This window comes from Macrotis lagotis, chromosome 5 (genome assembly GCF_037893015.1).
Source record: "Macrotis lagotis isolate mMagLag1 chromosome 5, bilby.v1.9.chrom.fasta, whole genome shotgun sequence".
Classification (NCBI taxonomy): Eukaryota; Metazoa; Chordata; class Mammalia; order Peramelemorphia; family Peramelidae; genus Macrotis; species Macrotis lagotis.
Window position 1 is genome coordinate 74,066,425 of NC_133662.1, and position 8,485 is coordinate 74,074,909.

Consider the following 8,485-nt stretch of genomic DNA (forward strand, 5'->3'; position numbering starts at 1 on the left):
ACAACCATTCATGTTATTAGATTTCAACTTAATAGGGGATTTCATTTAATAATTTTACTCTTGTTTACAAAGTACTGGAAATATTTAGGTATCGGAAAAAAATTTTGCAGATGTGATTATTGAACCACCAGCAATGGTCTTTGAAAGCTATTAGAAAAATAGAAGGGGACCATAAAGACAGAGGATTAGTGTTTTGTTTTGTATTTTTAAAAAGGAGGTAGGGAGAAGAAACAGAATCTGCATGTTTTAAACCACTGAGCTACACTTTGGTTCCTGGGAAAACTATAGAATGGATCATTAAAAAGCTGGTAATCAAACATTTAGAAAGAGAAGCAGTGATTGGAAAGAATCATCATGATTTTATCAAGAATAGATCATATGAAACTACTCTTGACTCCTCCTTTTTCTCTCAAACCCATATCCATTCTGTCTACTTTCTATATGTCCCTTTGCCTTTGTCATCATTCTGGGTCAGGTCTTAATCATCTCAGACCTGGATTGACTACTGAAATAGCTTTCTAGTTAGTCTACTTGCCTTAAGTCTCTTCCCACACTAATCTATTCTCCTCTCAGCTGCCAAATCATTTTTCTGATGAGTAGATTTAACCATATCACACTCAGTGAACTGCAGGAGTGAATTACCCCCAGGAGTAAATATATAATTCCTCTTTTGGAATTTAAGACTCTTCCTAACCTCTCCTTTCTTACTTTTTCAGGCATCTTATACTTTATGTTTTTTCCTATGCCATATTTATTTATTTTATTTTTAATTTATGGAATAAAAAATATTTCCATAATATAGTATATTAAAACTATGATTGCATATGAGACTTCAAATCTTTTATATACAACTTGCTATTACTTTTATTTATTTTCATTTAACAAATTGTCATTTTATTATGATTTCCTTCTTCATACATGAACAATGAATATTTCTCCAGTTATTTTAATCTGGTTCTAATTTGTATTAATTTTTTATCTAATTTTTTTTATATATCATTCCTGGGTATGTACTTACAGGCATTTTATACTGTCTAGAGTTATTTTTTTAACTTTTAAATTTATTTATTTTGAATTTTACAATTTTTCCCCTCATCTCGCTTCCCTCCTCCCTACAGAAGACAGTCTGTCAGTCTTTACATTGTTTCCATGGTATTATTATTACTTTTAAATAAAGTTATCATGTAATTTTTTTCTTTTTCTTCTTTCCCCACCCCTGCCCTAGAGATGACTATCATTAGACACAAATAGGCATACATATATGTGTAATATGTATATATATATATATATGTTAAATTATTCCATACAAACTTTCATTTATCAGTTTTCCTCTGGATGCAGATGTTTTTCTTCATATGTCCTTTACAGTTAATTTGTATATTTATAATAGTCAAAAGAACTTATTGGTTCAAAGTCACTCTTAAAATAATATTGTTGTTATCTATACAATGTTCTCTAGATTCTGCTGATTTCATTTTTCATTATTTTGTGCAAGTCTAGCCATGTTTTGCTAAGATTATTGATCTCATCCTTTCTTATAGCACAATAGTAATCCATCACAAAATATGGTACAACTTGATCAGTCATTCTCCAATTGATGGGCCTCCCCTTGTTTTCCAGATCTTTGCCACCACAAAAAGAGCAACTATAAAATTTTTAGTATATATGTGTGTGTGTGTGTGTGTTCATTCTTTTTATTTTCCCTTATTATTTTTGTAAATAGGCCTAGTTCTATTTCCACCCTCTACTATCCAACCTTTCATCAAACCCAATACTCCATCCCCCATCTCTGTGTTTTCTCATACCTAGAATGTTCTGCCCTCTCTGCTCCAACTCTTAGTTTCCCCATCTGCTCTGTACTGTACTGTTCTTTACCCTATAGGTCAGGAGCTCCTTAAGGACACAGGTCATTTTTGCCTTTCTTTGTAGCCTCAGTCTTTTATGGTGTCTGGCACATACTAACTGTTTAATACATGTTTCTAACTACCTAACTTTATTTTTTTTTTACAAGATTACTAAACTAATACTTCAGAAGAATGCTGTGGGAAAAGTTTGCCTAGATTTTGACAAAGATTTTCATAAAGTTTTTCATGCTATTCTGGTGAAGATGTGGAATAAATGACAGTATAATTACAGTCATATCCAGAGTTATGATTGTTCATGTTATTAGAATTTTTCTTTATAAGTATTTTTTTAATAATCCTACTTTAGTATACAAAATGTTTCTTTGCATTTACAGAGACCCATTTGGTCATTGTGTACTCTGTAAGCAGCTGAGCACACAGAATAAGAAAAATCATGAGGTCATCTCAGCAATTGTATATTTAGTGAATATTATATAAAGTTCTCTTCTGAGAGTAATTGTGGTTTTCAATTTGAAGTAGTGGTATTCTCATGCATGATGCATCTTAAAATGATCAAAGCATTCATGTAACTTTCCATTACTTTGCATTCTTATTTTTTCCTCACAATGTCAAGTTCTCTGGTTAATGTGTTCTTTTTGAAGTTTTCATTGATTTTTTTTGTTTTTGTTTTTCATTAAAGAGTTAATTACAAGAACATTGAATACCAATGGGAATTAATTTGGGGGCTCAGAAACACATAAACATTGGATCCAATGAAATTAATGGCAATTACATTTTTAATTCACTAGACTTAAACAACTAAGTTGTTGTTGGGTTGGGGTTTTTAAACAATTAATTTTGGCCTCAAGCAATCTTACAGTGGAGGAAGGCTGTAGATATCTTCTGAACTAATAAAATAGCTTGACACAAAGAATAATTATTATTGGTTCAATGTCAATTTTGCCAAGGTTTCTAGTGGATTAGCCCAGAGATCTAAGGTTAGCCATGTGCTGTTTAACATTTTTACCAATAACATAAAGAGAGGCATAGATGACATGACAAATTTTCTGCTTTGAGGCACAATCCTTAAAAACCAAAAGTTCATGAATGCCTATCTCTAACTGCTGAATACATGAAGATAATTTATTTTCCTCATGCCAGCAAAGCACCTTTTTCTAGAACTAAAAGCCAGGGAATACTGTCTTTTGCAATATTTTTACTTCTTTAAGTCCCCAGTAAGATTTCACTACTGAAAGCCTTTCTTAACCTAATTCTAGTGCCTTTCTTTTTCTTTCTTTCTTTCTCTCTTTCTCTCTTTCTTTCTTTCTTTCTTTTTGTTAGGTTTTTGCAAGGCAAATGAAGTTAAGTTTTGCCCAAGGCCACACAGTTAGGTAATTATTAAGTATCTGAGGTTGGATTTGAACTCAGGTACTCCTGACTCCAGGGCCTGTGCTGTAACCACTGCACCACCTAGCCAACACATTCTAGTGCCTTTCTTCTGCTAATTATTTCCTATTTATTCTATATATAGTCTGCATGTATAGTCTGTATACATAGTTTATATATATTTGTACATTAGACTACCCCTTGAGGGACAGGACTGTCTTTTCTCTCTTTTTTGTATCCCTAGCACTTAGCACAATGCCCAATAGTTAGTAGGTATTTAATAAATGTTTATTGATTGATTGATTGTTGCTTAAATACTCATCAGACTAATTTTACAGGGTCAGTGGGAGCCCCCTCCTTATCCCATAAAGAGGGATTCAAGAGTGCTCCAGTCACTAGGTGTGTCTGGTACTCTCTATCAAACATCTGAGGTTTCTGCTCCTTCCCAAGGCCTTTCTTCTACTTCAACCATCAAATCAGCCCCCAAATCACAATGATCAAATACTACCAGCTATGCCAAATGTTCTGAAGTAAGCTTAGGCCAGATCAGCTCAGAATTTAGGGCTAAAATTCAATGAAACACTTAAGGGTCATAAAATTCAATTTAAAAAAAAGTAATCATTTAAAATAGCTTTAAATGATACAATTTACTGAAAATAAGCTGTTTATTTATCAGAAACTTCTGCCAGACCCCCAAAACATCAGTTCCCTCTCTACAGGTTGAACTCTTTATGCTTCAGGCAACAAGGAAATTATGAGGTTTGATGCCTAACTCTCTAGATCAATCAAATCCCAATGACAGCTTGAGAAATCAACCCAATTCCTGCAAAAGAAATACCATCCCTACCAATTGTGGTATCTAGACTCCTACTCCACTGCTTTTTCCAAAACATCATAATGGAATTATTCTGGAATTGAATTTGCTATTCACAAAATAAAAGTTTCCCAACAACCTAAAAATATGCACAAGTAGACATGTTATTAGTGTTTGTGTAGGATTCAGGATTCTGAGCTACAATACAAAGAGAGGCTGATAACATGAGATGGAATCCTGAATAAGATGGAATCAACAGAGAAGCAAAGAAAACCAGATTTATTGAAAAAAATTATTCACAATCCAAGAAAACAGTTAGGGAGGATGAGTCTCATTCAGGTCCTCTAGAGTATTTAGCCAAATAGTACACCAAAACCAATAAAGCCTGGTGGGTTTTTAGGGTTCTTATCTTGGTTAAACAGAACCAGACTTCTAGAGAAGGAGTTGTGACATTGTTTGGGGACTAGAAAATTGACTAGCTAAATGCTAATCAAACTAATTGACTAGCTAGATGATAATCAAACTCCCTTGGGAAAAGGGGTTTTCTTATTGTAGACCTCAATTTGATGGGGTACCTCAGAGGATTTGGGTTTTATCAGGACTTCTACATTTTAACAAGACAGGAGTAACTGATGTCCTTACAAATGGAAAAAAATTGTCATCAGTTGGGAAATGACAAACAAACTGTGGTATATAATTTTATGAAATGACAAGCAGGATGATCTCAGAAAAGTCTGGAAAAACTTACATGAACTGTTGCAATGGGAAGTGAATAGAAACATTGTACACAATAGAACATTGTACACAATAACAGCAATATTGTACAACAACATTGTGAATGTCTTAGCTATTGTCAGCAATATAATTATCTAAGACAACCCCAAAGGACTACTGAGGAAGGATCCTATCTGTCTCCAGAGAAAGAATTGATATTTTTTATATAGACTGAAACATGCTATTTTTCACTTTCTTTGATTCTTTTTCTTTTACTTGCTTCTCCTTGTACAAAAGGACTAATATAAAAATGTTTTACCTGATTATACATATATAGTCTATATTTGCTTACTGTCTTAAGGATAAAGTGGGGGAGGGGAGGGAGGGATAGAATATGGAACTCAAAACATTTTTAAAAAATCTTTAAAAATTGTTTTAGCATACAATAATTGTGGAAAAATTATATATAATATATAATTTAAATGTGATGGAAAATGTTAATGCAAATTAAACTTTTAATATGTTTTAAAATTGTGGTTATCAATTTCAGTGTATGATTTGCAAGCTATACTAATCTAATCATTAGAGGAGATATGGTAGGAAACTCTATAGGTGATGGAAGGGTACAATAAAGCACAGTGAATCTGGAACCCTTAAGAGATCTGGGTTCAAGTTCAAGTTGTATGACTCAATATAAGTTATTTCTAGGAGAGTACTGTTGCCAGTTCCTACAAGTTTGTGAGAGCAATTGTAAATTTTTCATTGAGTACATTTAGACCTCTGGGAAAAAATACTAAAAATCAAACCTTATTTTATTATTTTATTGACTTCTTAATTTAAAAATAATATGGAGAAAATTTTACCAGTACAGGTTAAACTTAAAGGGGAAGAGTAACTTGTTAAAAAATATTCCAATATATCCTGAAGTTCTATCCTCAGTTTTCTTATCTGCAAGATAGAGATAGTAATACTCGTACCATGCATCTCACAATGTTATAAACCTTAAAGTTCTATATTAATGTACTATTATTACTTTATTATTAGGCATCTTATTATGTGTACCTGAAAGATCTACCTTGACTTTGCTTTAAAAATTACCCTAACACACATTTAAACGTTTCATGCTGGCCTTCTCCTAAGTCTTTTTGAATGACTTAGAGACTACGTTTATAATTCTGGGTGACTTTAGAGTAGGCTGACATTGCCAGACATGGCAGGGAGTCCTTGGGAGGAATGGAGCTGGAACAGCAACAACAATGATGACCTTCTACTAAATACTTGCACATCTCATGGCCTTCTCAGCACAAACATTGTCTTCCATTTACCTAAATGCAATAAAACTTCTTGTATGCAATAGTGTAGCAAACATTGCCATCTATTAGACTATGTGACAGGATGTGAGAGGGACAAAGGCAATGTGTGGTACAGAGTGCTGGACTGATCACAGACATTCTCTCTAAGCTAAATATTCATGCTCAACCAAAGGCTCCAAGGCAAAATGAATACTAGAAGAATTAATGTCAAGAGGTTAGAGTGTGGGCCCTCCTCCAGCTCCAGGGATGCTTTTTCCTTCTCCGGCTTTCCCACTCCCCCACCCAACCATCATGGCTCATGGCTCCAGGGGACTCTGAGATGCCAGTCCATGCTGAGGGTCCCCCACCAGCCACCTCTGAGGGGTCCCTCATCCTACTGTCTCCCATAAACACCCAGCAGCCAGCGTGGCTACCATCCTCCTCTACAATGGCCCCAAGTTCCATGGCCACCAGAAGAGCAAGGGGAACTCGTAAGATGTGGAGGTGGTGCTGAAGCATGTGGATGTGGGAAAACTCTTACCTTTGTGGATACTTGAAGATTAAAGGCCTTACCAAGGAATACTAGACTCTTACCAATGTCTTTTAAGGGAAAATAATCAGCAAAAAGCATCCATTTTAACCCAAAAGTGGGATACAGATGAGGATGTAGATCGGAAACCTGGAGCAAGTTCCAGGCTTTTTACCAGTATGCAAAATCATTTAACTCAGATGACTTTGATTATGAAGAACTGAAGAATGGGGATTATGTCTTCATGAGGTGGAAGGAACAATTCCAAGTTCTGGATCATACAATCAAAGACATCAGTGGTGCTTCCTTTGTTGGGTTCTACTACATCTGCTTCCAGAAACCCACAGCCTCTATAGAAAGCTATTACTACCATAGGAATTCAGAATGGTATCAGTCCTTAAATATGACTCATGCTCCTGAACACAGCACCCCAATCTGTGAGTTCCCATGTCAGTTGACTGTTCAGAACAATAACCAAGTAAAACTGAACTTGGCAGAAAAGATTCCAGTCAATCAAGAGAATTGTATACCAAACAGAAGTGGGAGGTTGTGTGTGCAGGTCTCCTAAGGAGCAGGTGCCCCAGGGTGTCGTCCATGTCAACCCCTAGAGCCCAAGAGAAGCAGCTGACTGGGGAGGGGGGAGAGGAAGAAGCTAATGGAATTCTTCCTGCTTCTAAGTGGCAGTTTAATTTTAATCTGGTTTCAAAGCTACCTTTAAATGACTTATTGCATAGCTACCTTCTGTTTTATGGAAATGCCCCTTCCCCTCACCCCCATTCTAAATCTGAGCAGAGATGATAGTTTCCAGGATGATATATCAGCATTGACTTGGTGGGCAGTGTTTTGAACTAATTCTTTTTAAACACAGATTTATGGTTGCACCTCAGTGCCCCTAGTCTGACCCTTTGGTAGCTCAAAAGAAATCACAGCTTAGATTCATCTGTGCATCGAAGGTTTTGTGCAGGGAATTGGTGAGCCACCACATCTGCTAATGAAGCACATGGTTGAGGCTGTACTGATTCTTAAAGGGTCTAATCAATCTTTAATTCTGATTGATTAATGGGGCCAATCCCATTAATCAGCACTGAAATATTAACACCTCAAGGTTAAAGGTTAAAGAAATAGTTGTTAGATTCCCTTGGTACACCATTGAGAGTAACAAAGTTCAACACTTCCAAGCCCTCAGTAGGAATGGATCAGAATCCTGCTTACTCAGTACATTTGCTCTGAACATGCAGACTTGAGGATAAAACCAAACTCAATAAAAATAAAAGATTTTGTAATTACAAAAATTATTTTATGGTCTCTTTAGCAAAGACTCTATGGCAAATGCACAATTATTCAGAATTGCATTTTATCATTTTCATACTGAAAACAGCAAATGTTGACTTATTAATTTTTATATCTGTCTATCTATATATGTATATTTAATCAACCAGCAGTTTTTGAAACTAGTCATTCTGGTACAAAAAGTTTGCAGCATTGCATAAATTAGTGCTAAATAAGAGAACTGGTTTTTGGTTAGTTTAACATTTTTACCTCCTTTTGCAACACAAAACAGTGCTTGACAAATCTTTTCAATCAGACAGAAGGAGCAGTTGTTCTCCTATAACAATGACTTTGAAATGTTGGGGGAGGAGGGGAAACATTAACTATGTTCAAATAATAACCTGAGGCTTGTGTGCATAAAAAAGAGAGATATTCCAGCTCTTGGAGTTGGAACAATTTGTTGCTAATTGGAGGGTAAAACTGAGCAAACATAGCTAGCAACAGTGGAGTAGAAAAGGAGTGGGCAGCTTTCAGAGATCTGGTACAGCACTGCCTTTGCTCATCTAGGCCAGAATACTTTCAAACATCAAGACTGGTTTGATGAAAATGATGGGAAAATACAGAAGATGCTAAATGA

The 8,485-nt window shown here is 35.2% G+C and overlaps 1 pseudogene; it reads left to right on the top strand.

Moving 5' to 3' along the window:
• Positions 1-6,390: 6,390 nt before the first annotated feature.
• LOC141489316 (glucose-induced degradation protein 4 homolog pseudogene) lies at positions 6,391-7,147 on the top strand (annotated as a pseudogene).
• Positions 7,148-8,485: the final 1,338 nt, after the last annotated feature.